We start from the raw sequence: 12,599 nt of genomic DNA, 5'->3' as shown, positions 1-12,599 counted from the left end.
ATACAGAGAAACGTGCAGAGAGGGAGGATGAAAAAGGGCAGGAGGTATAGGGAAAAGGGAGGCATGACATAAAACACCAAGGGGTAAAGACAAAAAGACGACTAAAAAGTAAAAAAGCAAGGAAAGGAGGCAGAAAACCTCTATGAAATCTTCTTACAAGACATGTAGACACGCTCCAAGTTACTAAATAAGCACTTATCTTTTTACTGCAAAAGACAGAAGCACACTCTGAGGAGACATTTCATCTGTATTTTCTAAATGTTTAAGAACAGTTTAATAACAGACATAATCAAAAGCAACTGAAAATATCTTGTGAGCCTTAAATGTAAAATATACTTCAATAAACAGGACAGCTTAAAAAAAAGAAAAAGCTTGATGATTTCTAGTATGGGGCTTTCTAGTGTGCAGTGCATTGTGAAAGTATTGTGCTATGACCAACTCATGCACCAAGTAGGTTTTGAGGTGAAAGTGCTTTAGAGACTCACTGAGGTCCTGTTTACAATACAGATGAATTCAGTGGTAAATCCTTATTTTTATGCTTTATGTGTTAAGGGTCACACTCAGTATGTTTATGAACAAGAGCAACAGGTTGTAGTATCAAGTCCTGTTCCAAACAGGTAGTGACTGAAAACTGAAATAAGCTATATGCAAATAAGCTTAGCTGTGCAACAATTGGCATTTGATGCGCAGTGGTCAACTGCGCACCACTCGCAAAAGAAGTCTCATTTCCCACAGTGCAGATGTGCAGATTGTGCTTCAACTTGGACTTAAACACGTATTCTTGTAAGTAAGTCTCGTGTTTCATACTGACAGATGACATATGAGATAAACATGGGCAGATCACTGGTGTACAGAGCTGTGAACAATTACTTTTCACAACAACACACTTGTGTTAAGATGGTGAGATGAGATGTCACCAAAACCTGTTTCATGGTCAACTTTTTTTTCCATACTTGAGTAAAACATTCCAGTACACTAAGTTCAATTTACTGTAGTCATTTTCAACCTATACAACTCAAATAACTAATAAGTAGTAATAATAATAGCTTATTACAGCTACCCTTTTTACATTTATTTTGTACACATCCCTTTAGATTTATACACTATGTTATTTAACATATGTATATGTTTTATATATGTATATTATATATACCCAAAAAGTCTCAAACTATAATATATACTAGTGTTCATTTTTTAGTTTTATATGTACTAATCTCATTTTAAATATATTTTTTAAATCTATTAAGTGTATTACACATTTTCATCTCCTTTTCAAAACTATTCCTCAAATTAACTCCATTGACTGACATACATCTAATTTTGCATTTGTTCTAATCTTTGTTTTAGCAAACATGCAAATTCGTTTTAGTTCCACTCTAGTTAGAAAAAACCTTCTGGATCCAGTCTGGAGGCAGCTTCTTTTTTACTTTATACACTGACTGTGCAGTTTTAAAGTTCACTAAATGTGAGTTTATAAATATGTTGGTTGGTTCATGATAATCAGCTCTGTTTACACTTCTGTCTCTGTAGCATAAAGATTGGATTTGTGCTTGTTTGTAAGAATGGTAAAATATATTTATTGAATTTAGATTGGGAATCTCTTTTGTTAGCAATATTGAAACGGACTTGACATTTTGTCTTTACATGATTTATAATGTGGTCTACAACAACTATCTAAAATGTATTTACACAAACTCTGCTTCATTATTTATCATGATTTGTATTTATTTATTTCACGGCCGTGTCAGGGCCAGAACGCAGCACGCACGAGCTAGGTGGAATCTAGCCATTGACTCTTGCACATCAAAGAGAGACCAGAGCCGAGGCGTAACTCAAGTGCTTTGAAGAGAGAAAAATGGACAGTGAAAACAAAGCTTTTAAGCATTTGCAGCACTTTTAGCAGATCAGCAGCAACTGACTACACAGGAGGCGTTCAGGTACATGGTTGAACGTAGGTCACCCTCATTCTGAAAGCACACAGAGCCCAGTACGCAATGACTGTAGTTAAGTGCCTAAAATCGTTCAAATCCAATTTATCTCAAATGCTCTGAGACTATGGTGAACGATCTACGTACCTAGTATGATTGATGCACATTATTTAAATGCAGCCCTTATTTTACTTGAAATGAGAGATAGAAAATCAGTGTACTTAGCCTATTAATTCTGTGAATGTTTCTTTCATGTCGTCGTTCATTCACACCTCCACTCGCCTCTCACATGTTTTTGACACTGCATTACTTCAAATAGTTCCACATGCAGTTCAACCCAACATGTATATGTTTATCAGTATCACTGTCTAACGGATAGGATCTAGCTCTTTTAGCTCTCTTACCCTTACCACTTTTGCAGTTTCGGGAAGTCCATTGAGCTGAATCATCACTGTGTTTGTAATGTTTTGTTCAGGTGGTAAATGGAGGGCTTTACACTGCATGTCACATTCACCCATTCACACACATTCATACACTGATGACTGAGAGACTGCTCATCTGCCAACATGCTTATTAGGAGGAGTTTTTAATCATTCCTACAGGAACTCACACACCGATGGTAAAGCCTCTGGGAGCAATTTGGGGTTGAGTATCTTACCCGAGGCTACTTCGACACGCAGGAGCCAGGGGATCCAAGTGTTTAGTTGACAACCCCACTCTACCTCCTGAGCCACAAACACACCACAGCTTGTAGTAGCTTGTGTTTTGCTTTGCTTCCGAATGCGTGCCAGCATTCTTTCAGGTGAGGTTTTCATTCAGATACACTCCCCTCCCAGTCTGCTCCCCAGGCTGTCTTAATAGCTCAATCATGCTTTTTCAATTCACAAAATTAACTATAATGACTGCCTTTACGCTGCCGTCCTCTCAATGGACAAAAAAGCCTTTGTAACTCATACGCAGGGGCATCTTCACACTTGTCTGTTACTGACGCCGGGCCTCGCAGTCTGGTTATAATCAAGTCTTCCATTCGAGTGTATTGTTCCATGTCATTGATTCCATCTTCTGATTCTTTTCCTTGACAAGTATTTTGAGGTGTTTCAACTAATTAGTTCCACCAGTTTGGTTTTGCTGTTTGACGACTTTATTTACTTTCTCCGACACAATGCTCAAGGATTTCCTGATTTCCTCCATTCCTTCTTCTATCACAGTGCAGTTTTGCTATTTAATCTTTGGTAGGAATATTTCTTATGTTTTGTTTTGTGCTTTGATAAATTTACACTTTTGGTAAGTTTCTCAGAAAGAGCGAGGGTTTCTTTCTAGTGCCACCAGAGTCAAAGTGAAACAGATGCAGAAACAAACAATGTTTTTCACACCCAGTTAACGCCTCTGCAGGATGATTAGCAATATTAAACTGCAACTCTTACTAACTCTTACTGCATGTCTAGAAAACAAGACCTTTTCAAGCCCTACCAGTTCAGTTGTGGGGCTCGAACAAGCATGCTGGTAATTCATGTCATGCTCTGACTGAGCTGCCAGAAACTGCCTTGGGATGTGTTTTGATTACAGATGAGTTAAGACATCAGGTCATCAACTACAGGGTAAACATGGGATTTCCTTGTAGGGGAGTGACGCAGTTAGAGAGAAAGCAGGAAATAATCTGAATGGCTGATCTCTCTAGTAGCTTACTAACCGTCGGTGCAGCTTTGTTCACGCTGAATAATCACGTCTCTCTGCTTAAACACTAACGTCCACATATTTAAATGAAAACACAAAGTGCCGCAGATGACGAGGGAAGTTTTAGAAAAGACAGAAGGGGAGTAAAGGAGGCAGTGCATGACTCTGAGGGAAGACTAGAGAGAAAGAGAGAGGAGTGATGAAGGGAAAAATTGTGTTTACGGGCTATTTTTGGATTGATTGTCTATTATGAATCTTTCATGCAGAATTAGTGGGTTTACTTTCTGTGAGACAGCTCAGTTGCTGTAATGAAGCAGTACTGGGCACCAGGAAGCCTTTTCACACTGCATGGTTAGCTGAATCCCAAAGCCTTTTTTTTTTGTTATTGTTGTTTGCACTATAGGACAGCTCTGGATGCTCTGGATTCTGTGCTCACCAAAGGATCCAATTATCCCACATGGATCAAAGTATCAACAATTAGATGGTACAAAAAAAAAAAAAAGGTCTCAAAACTATTTCAACTCTGACTGAATGTTTAGCTGTGATCTGGTCTGTACAGCAATTAAAGGCACATCATAAGATATTAGCCTTAAGACTAGAACTGCGTATATCAGAGCACATTGATTGCATCGTCAGCAACTTAAAGACATGCAGTACGCTTCTTTTGAGAAAACATTACGTAAAACAGAAAGAAGTTAGAAAAGACAAAATTATGAATAATTCATATTTTGTTTCTTCAATGCCACTCTGGTGCCAACACGTCCTTAGCTCCCTTGAAGATAATATTGCCCTAAAACACAGCAGAAAATAAGCTAAACTGTCCATGAATGTCTCTCATTAAGATCATTAAGTTATTAGCAACAATTACTAACAGCCATGAAGCAGAACAGTTAAATAAACCATGACCATGACCCTGACATGAACTGTGTTGATAGTGCACACAAAACTTTTTAAGACGACACGTAATACTGCCTTTAGCACACCAAAACACTCAAATATAAACAAATACTGAATAGGAGCAGTACAACCACACATGTAAAGTAGCTTGGTCAGAGTGCTGTCTGTGTGAGCACAGCCTGATGTCAGATAGAGTGGGACTGGGAGTTTTAAAACTACCCACTTGCCTGCACAAGTGGGCAATAAACCTACACACTTAAAAAACAAAGATAAAAAGAAAATGTACACAAGCAGATGGGAGCGCAGGATGAGATAATGATATACAGAGCTGCAATGATCCATCTATTAGTTGATCCACAGATAATTGAACTGTAATAGTCTTGGTGATGGGGTGGTCATTTTAGGATTTTCTTGCAAAAATAGCCCAAATTTTCTAGCTGTTTAAATGTGAGAATTTGAGCCTTTTTCAGTAGACAGTAAATATCTTTGAATTTTGCCCGCTGGATATTTGAATACATCATCTTGGATCTAAGAAATTATAACATGCATTTTTCACTGGTTATATTTTATTGACAAACAGTTTAATTGATGAATTCAGAAAATAATCAGCAGATTGATTGATACTGAAAATATTTATTAGTTTCAGCCAATCATATGTACAGCGAGACAATATGAATTTGAGACTGTGCAGCACTAGCTACATTACGTGATATTATTAAGTCATTGGTGGTAATGCTGTAAATCAATAAGCAGGACTGATTTAAGGTAGTACTGGAATTTTATATGATTTTTGCGTCAGTGTGATCAATACGTTAAATTATTTTATTACTTGTTCACTTCACTCAATTACCCCAAAACAGACATTCATGTCTGGTTATTTATTTCCATAAACAGGTTCTTAATTGAAACTTTATTGCAAAATATGTGATATAAAATCACATATACCACAATAAAAGATTTTATCCATATTGCTAACTCCTAGCAGACAGGACACTCAAAGTATACAGCACCACGCTTATCACTCAGTGATTGTGGGAAAGGGTAAAGGCCTTAAGCAGACCCTGAGGAGGACCCAAAATATACTACAAATTACTTGAAATCTAATGCAGTCTCATTATATAATATTAGTGTTGGCTCCATATAGCTGGCTCCATTTTGGATCCAGTTTGGTGAAATAATTTAAGTCTCATCAAATCTTGTGTCTTCTCCTCAGTTTATGAGCGTGAAAGCGTGATGTACAAAATATTCTGGAGGGCATTTAAATAAAATCACAAATTTGAACTAACACTGTAAAAACCTGGATTTGAGTTGATTGTGTAGTTATCTGAAACCTAAACATTATATGTCAATATTTGAGTTTCACGTCTTCAGCATCAACCTGTGTACATACAGCTGTTATCAGGCAAACTTAAAGAGATTAGATAGGCTATTTAAAATGATTCAGCCATGATAAGCAGATTCAACTCTGGATTCAATGCTGCTGCCCAACTCCAACCTTATCCAAATGGATGAAAATGAGTATACAGTACTCTATAGGATGTCATTGGAAAGTTGCTGTTAGTTTACCCTGTCTAAGATCATCACAAAACGTGTTGTGGAGAAATGAATGATGAATCTGATGACAAAGTTAACACAGAGTTATTGAAACACTACACAAATACTTAGCTTTACCTATTATATCACTCACTAAAGAATAACTAGGCCTATATAATCCTCACAACTTTCACTGTAACCTGTCCACCTGCACAAAAAGTGGTGGCATGAAAGAGTAATAAAGTGCATTCAATAACAATAATGTGTGCAGATGGCGGTCCCGACATGTGTGATCTTACCTCAGCGTCCTCTGGGAGGCTCCTTCAGGACTGGAGAATAGTAATATTACAGCGTGATATCAGGAGCAATAACCCGAGGATCCGAGGATGATTCTTGTCTTGTCTGTGAGCGTGTCTGACACATAAAACGCACAAAGACGCGTCTTCTTGTGCAGCCGAATAAACTTCTTCTCTACTCCTCTTGTGCGTTTTTGGATTCTTCCACAGACGAACTTGTTCGACGCCACAGCCCGGTCCTTTTTTTTTCTGCTTTTTCACCTTTTCAAAAAAAAAAGAAGAAAAAAATCCTCCTCCTCCTCCACAGAAGAAGATTTCAAAATGTCTTTCTCCACCACGAGTTTTTTCTTTTTCTTTCTTTCTTTCTCTTTCTCTCTGGTTATTTCAGGGGGACTTTAGGGTAGTTCGGAGTGGGCAATGAAGCCCTCTCACAGTTTAGCTCACGGGAGAAATAGTTTTTTAGCTGCTTTCTGTTGTCATGCGTGCTGCTCGACACCTCTCTCTGCTCGTAGTAAAGCCTTGTTTGTCTGTGTGTTTGAAGCCGGAAGCGACAAGACAGTCTCTCTCTCTCTCTCTCTCTCTCTCACTCACTCACTCTCTCTCCCTCTCTCGGTTCACTGGAAGGATAAAAAACTGAAAGGCTTTGCGCGCACGAGTGTATGTGTGTGTTTGTGTGTGTGTGTGTGCGCGCGCGCACAGTCAGTCAATGAAGTAATACTGTCCATTAACAATAATAGACATTCCCCTACCCCGTACCTTGAAGTGGCATTTAGACCCAAGACCAGGGGGGCCAAACAGTCCCAGTTTCACTACTTCATTTGCGTTTAGGTAGTTAACTACTTGCACATCCCCTCCAGTCATGTTGTAGGATATAGCCTACAGAAAAGACTCTGCTTAGAATTATAACACTAACAGTAATTGTTTATCCTTAAAAAGTAAAGACAATGGCTATTATTCACTTCAGTCCCACCTGTTGTCCCCTAACCCTAACCCATGGTCTAATTTGACTCGCAGTGCTTAATATTGGTCATATTTTTCCACTGCTTGTATTATTAGTCATGTTTAGTCACTACTACCACTTCTATTGTCAGCCATATTACTGTTGTTTCTGTGCTTCTGATGTGTTATAAGATCTGATGATCTGATGTGCTATAAGAATACATTGTCTTGACCTCAAGCTTTGTTTTAGTGACCTGTTCATTGATATTTTGAAATGTACCTATTTCCAATGGGAAAGTGGGCAAATTTGCACATTTTCATACATGTGAAGTCAGGGGGAAAAAATAATTAATTAATCTCTATCCATAGAGTGAAATACAGCAGCCTGAGGACATTGAATTGAACAGACTCAGTCAACAAGTATGCCTAGTTGATCATGTTGTCATGTTTTTGATTGATTTTTGACTTGACTTGAAGCCAGAAGGCCTGCGGCAAGCAGAAAGACTTTTGCCTCAAAGAGGTCATGACCACCATCAGATAACTCTGGAGGGTGAGGTGCAGAATGGTTTTAATCAGGGGTGAAGATGTTGACCACAGGTGTGGATGTTGAAGGAGCAGATTGAGGACCCGTTTTATTGATGTATGATCATGCTTAGACAGTAAAGGCTCCAAATTCTGTCAGGATATCAGGGTTTTTAAAAGGGTGACAGGTAATATTAAATAAATGTAATATAAATGATCCCTCTTAGTATCAGGCAATCATACAACCTTCCTGAGAGACTACAGTAGATATTACAATTTCAATCAAAATTCAGTCCTGGTTGTGAAAGTTGCAATAATGGATCAGCTTGTTGCCTTGGATACTAGAGAGAGAGACACAGATAAAGAGAGAGATAGAGAGAGAGAATTTCCAGTATATCCACTTGAGACAGTAAACACTCAAGTTTGTCTGAGACGAGTGGGGGCAGAGTCAGGATAACAGGTGGTTTGGTAATCTGGTTTGCTTTACCATTGATCAACTCTTGAATGATTTGGAATAAAACTGGATTAAATTAATTCATTTTAAAGGCGTCCAAAAGTCAGAAACATTTCAACTGGCAATGTCATAAATGTTTTCCTTTTCCCACAATTTTAAGTAAGTCAGGGGTGTCATTTACATATCAAATGCATGAATTACCATAATACAACTATTTTTACAACATCAACATTATAAAGATTGATTTTTTTTATATGTTGACGTCATCAGTGATGTTTTATGAAATTTGTCAGCATCATAGTAAACAACTATAGTACTGTATTCAGCTGGGGTGAGATGTGATGAAGTTTTCCCCTTCTCTCTTGGTATGAAATACACAAAATTCCTCACATTTTTCTGGGAAGGCTTCAGTATGACTGTGTGACTTTGTGTAGAGCAAAAGAATGGAAAAACCAAACACGATCACCAGTGGTGGAAGAAGTGTTCAGATCTTTTACTTGAGTAAAACTATCAATACAACTATGTAAAAATACTCCATGGCAAGTAAAAGTCCTGGAAAGAAAACAAACAAAACAAAGTCCAGATACACAAATCTGTTTTCAGCTTTTCAACATTTTCTGTAATCTTTGATCTTGATGAAATACTGTATTGCATCATTTGGACATTTATTGAAATGAAACTATGTCAGAAGTTTAGAGGGAAAGATCACTATTTGGTGGAGCTGTTAACAACTCAGAGATATCTGAAATGTGACCATGACTACAAACTGCTTTTTGTAAGTTTTTGTAAGTAATTTCATCTTTAACAACCCATTGTGTCAAATCTTCATCTGAAAAGTAACTGAAGCTGTCAAATAAATATAGTGGAGTAGAAGTATAAAGTAACGTAGAGTACTTAAGTACAGTACTTGAGTAAATGTACTTAGTTTCCAACACAGCCAACCACATCCAGTGGTCAACCACTTGAGGAAAATGAGACTCTCTCTAACCCCAAATGTATTAAAATGCCTCTTTTGAGAGAAAAAACACACACAATCTTTCTTCTTGGCATACATGTATTTTCAAGATTATGCTTATATTTTTATTACATTTGGCCAAACTGCAGTGAAACTACAGTTTTTTCCCTCTTCGTTTTAGATGAGGCGTTTCATGCAAAGATGGGCTGCTGTCCTCTAGTGGTCTCTCAGTGTTATGCATCATAGGCTGCATAAAGGCAGTGAACAATCACAACTACTTTCTTTAAACAGTGGACTGGGTTTTTACAAAACTAAGTCATAAACAATATGAGGAAATGGAAAGAAATAGTGAAAACTTTTACAGTTAAAAATCAACATCATACAATTAAAAATACCATTTCAAATACATAGGAGAAAGAACAGGCTTTGCAGTATTCAGATATTTACAATCACGTAACATTACTCCATTTTATGAATATGAACATTCATTACATACATTAAAGAGGAATCAAGCCTATCCACAAACATCAGAAAGCCCATTTGAAAGATTTTTTTGCATGTCATAAAGAATAACTTCATAAAGTGAAGAGACAATCTTTTCAGCTTAAATTTGCATAGTGAAGTTTATCAACCATTCAATGCAAACCAGTTCCTTGTGGTGCATTCAGGTACCAGGTATTTATCCATCCCATTGAAGTTTACAAGGATTCCTTTGGTGGAAAGAGAAATCCCTCTAACTTTCTATTGATTCTGACCAGTGGTGGAAGAAGTACTCAGATCCTTTATTTAAGTATAAAACACACACTGCCGTCAAAAGCCAAAAAGGTTGGAAAGCACTGGTTTCATGTTTAACAATGTTGTATTTCAAAAGCTTCTTATATTATCTGTTGTGTCAAATCTGCATCGGAAAAGTAACTAAAGCTGTCAAATAAATGCAGTGGAGTATAAAGTTCGATATATACCTCTAAAATGAAGTGAAGAGGAAGTATAAAGTAAAATCAAATAGAAATACTCAAGTAAAGTACAAATTCCTCAAAATTGTACAGTAGCCTACTTGCATAAATGTTCCTAGTTACTTTCTGCTATTGAGTTAATAATATGGTTCCACTATGTTGGAACCATATACAAATGTTTACAGATTTCTGGTCCATGTAAATTGTATAATAATGATGAATAAAACAACATAAATAACAACTTGACAAAGACTAATATCAAATGTAAGCAAATGTAAGCTAACAAATGTAAGCTAACTGCTAGCTAACTGCTAGCTTTTAAATACAGTGACAACCTGATACATATCTGTACTAAAACCACAGCGATTACATACATTGATATCTTTCTTCTGAATTTCAAATACTTCTTTTGTATAACACTACAGTACTTTCTCACCAAAGTCCTAAGAAAGGAAGTTTCATGTCATCATATGTAGCATTAAACTGAATTGTATAAACGTAATTGTGGTTAGATGAAGTTCTTTGTATCCTTGTATTAAGTTATGCTTACATGACCATTAAACTGTGATCAGACACAACTGGAAAGCATTTATACATATATTGTCTGAGTAGAACGAGTGTAACAGACAAGTATTGAGTGAGAACACTGAGTCCCAGCTCACAGGTTGGATTTGTGTGGGTGTGAGTGATCGACACACAGACACACAGACACATTCATACAAAACACACCTTTTGTAAATTTCTCTGTTTAACCTTTATGTGAAGACACAGTCACCAACACACGCAGGAACGCGCACACACACACACACACACACACACACACACACACACACACACACGTACATAGGTGAATTTAACTAAAACAATATGTGCAATAATGTACTAGTGTGATTACTGAAGAACAAGTTTCAGAGTAAACTAACGTCTACTTTAATGCCAGCGATAAGGTGATGGTGCCACCCATGAGTACACCTTGATAAAAGCATTCTCTATTTGTTTCCTTCCTGTTTGGTACTCTACGTATACTGTATTACTCAATCTATCTTCTAACTTTCAGCCTGTCTTTCTCTTTCTCTTTGTCCCCCCCCCCCCCTTCCTTATCTGACACCTGATCCTGGAGTTTAGAGTTACACCACACACAAAGAAGTGTAAGAAGAAGAAGAAGAGAGAGAGAGAGAGAGAGAGAGAGAGAGAGAGAGCTGGAGGTTGACATTACATTAAAAAAAACAGGTGTGAATTGGGAGAGAAGTATTTGTTCAGTGTCTTGGTATTTGCTCGGCACACGTGAAGATAGAAAGAGCAAGACAGACAGAGAGTCGAACAAGGAAATACTCAGTCCAGTCAAGCCGCTTATTCCAGCTGATTATCAACTGGTTCACTGCTTGTCAGGTAAAAAAAATCAACTTTAATGTGTGTGTGCATGTGCTTCATTAGTGTGTATTATATTGTGTTATCATGCTTTTAGCACAAGAGTTAACAGCTTGTGCATGTCTTCCGGCTGGGTGTGTACATTTGTGCAAGTGTACCACAAGCAACCGTTAAATATTATATATTATACTATTATATTACTTCTGCAAATATGTTCAGATTGTGACTCAAACACTGGCCGCTTGTGCCATATTTTACGGTTCACTGGCATAAAACAGAGTGATGCGTATACCCTCCATGGCTGACCACAAATAGCGGTTTGCATTATGAGCTCTGAGGTATGTGGTGAGATTTGTATTTCTGTTGAACACCAGATTAACCATACACTTGTTTCCTCCAGCATACCAGGTGTATCTCTGCACTAACAGACTGAACACTGTCTAGCTGAATTCATTGGTAGTTTATTGTATGTCTGGCCTCTGCATATGAATGTGTATTTTCACCAAACTCAAAGTTATAATTGAATAGGTTGCTACAACTTATTTTTAAATCCATCACCTTCATTATATCATGTTTGTGCATTACTGAACAGGATGTTCAGGTTGGTAGCATGCAATTAAAAAAAAGTGCACAGGGTTTTGGAAGACACAGTTGTTTGCAGAAGATCCACACAGCAGGACACACACCTGCCACACCCTCACAGTGTTGCCTCTTGAATGTTTAAAACTGAAGGACCCTTTTAGGAGTTTATCTAATTTGTTAGTAGTAGTTTTCACTCTAGTGTAGTGGCTAAAGGATAAGCATGGTGGGGTAGGCCACTGTTGTATTTGTTTCCAATAGAGTTGACTAATTGCACTTTAATGAAGACTGATCTAATAGAGCACTTGAAAAATCTACTCCAGTAATGTACTTTGTATTGTCACAATGCAGACCACCAAGTTAATTGATAGTTTGCTGTTTTTAATGATAATGATATTGACCTCTAGACACTAAATTTGGTGAACTGCTGACCTTTCCTCTTGTACCACCAGCAGCTCAAACGTTTGTGTAACTGGTTTATAACTTGATACTTGCAAAACT

The 12,599-nt window shown here is 37.4% G+C and overlaps 1 protein-coding gene across 2 annotated transcripts in view; it reads right to left on the bottom strand.

The window, feature by feature from the left end:
- Positions 1-6,808, bottom strand: part of itpkb (inositol-trisphosphate 3-kinase B) — a 30,997-nt gene extending 24,189 nt beyond the window's left edge. For both annotated transcript variants that reach the window (XM_053337494.1, XM_053337495.1), the window contains exon 1: positions 6,332-6,808. The gene's annotated coding sequence lies outside the window, so the exon portion shown is untranslated. The remainder of the gene's footprint in view (positions 1-6,331) is intronic.
- Between the last annotated feature and the right edge of the window lie 5,791 nt (positions 6,809-12,599).

Source organism: Scomber japonicus, chromosome 17, assembly GCF_027409825.1.
Source record: "Scomber japonicus isolate fScoJap1 chromosome 17, fScoJap1.pri, whole genome shotgun sequence".
Lineage (NCBI taxonomy): Eukaryota > Metazoa > Chordata > Actinopteri > Scombriformes > Scombridae > Scomber > Scomber japonicus.
The sequence above is the reverse complement of the archived record's forward strand: the minus strand, read 5'-3'. Positions and strand labels throughout refer to the sequence as shown.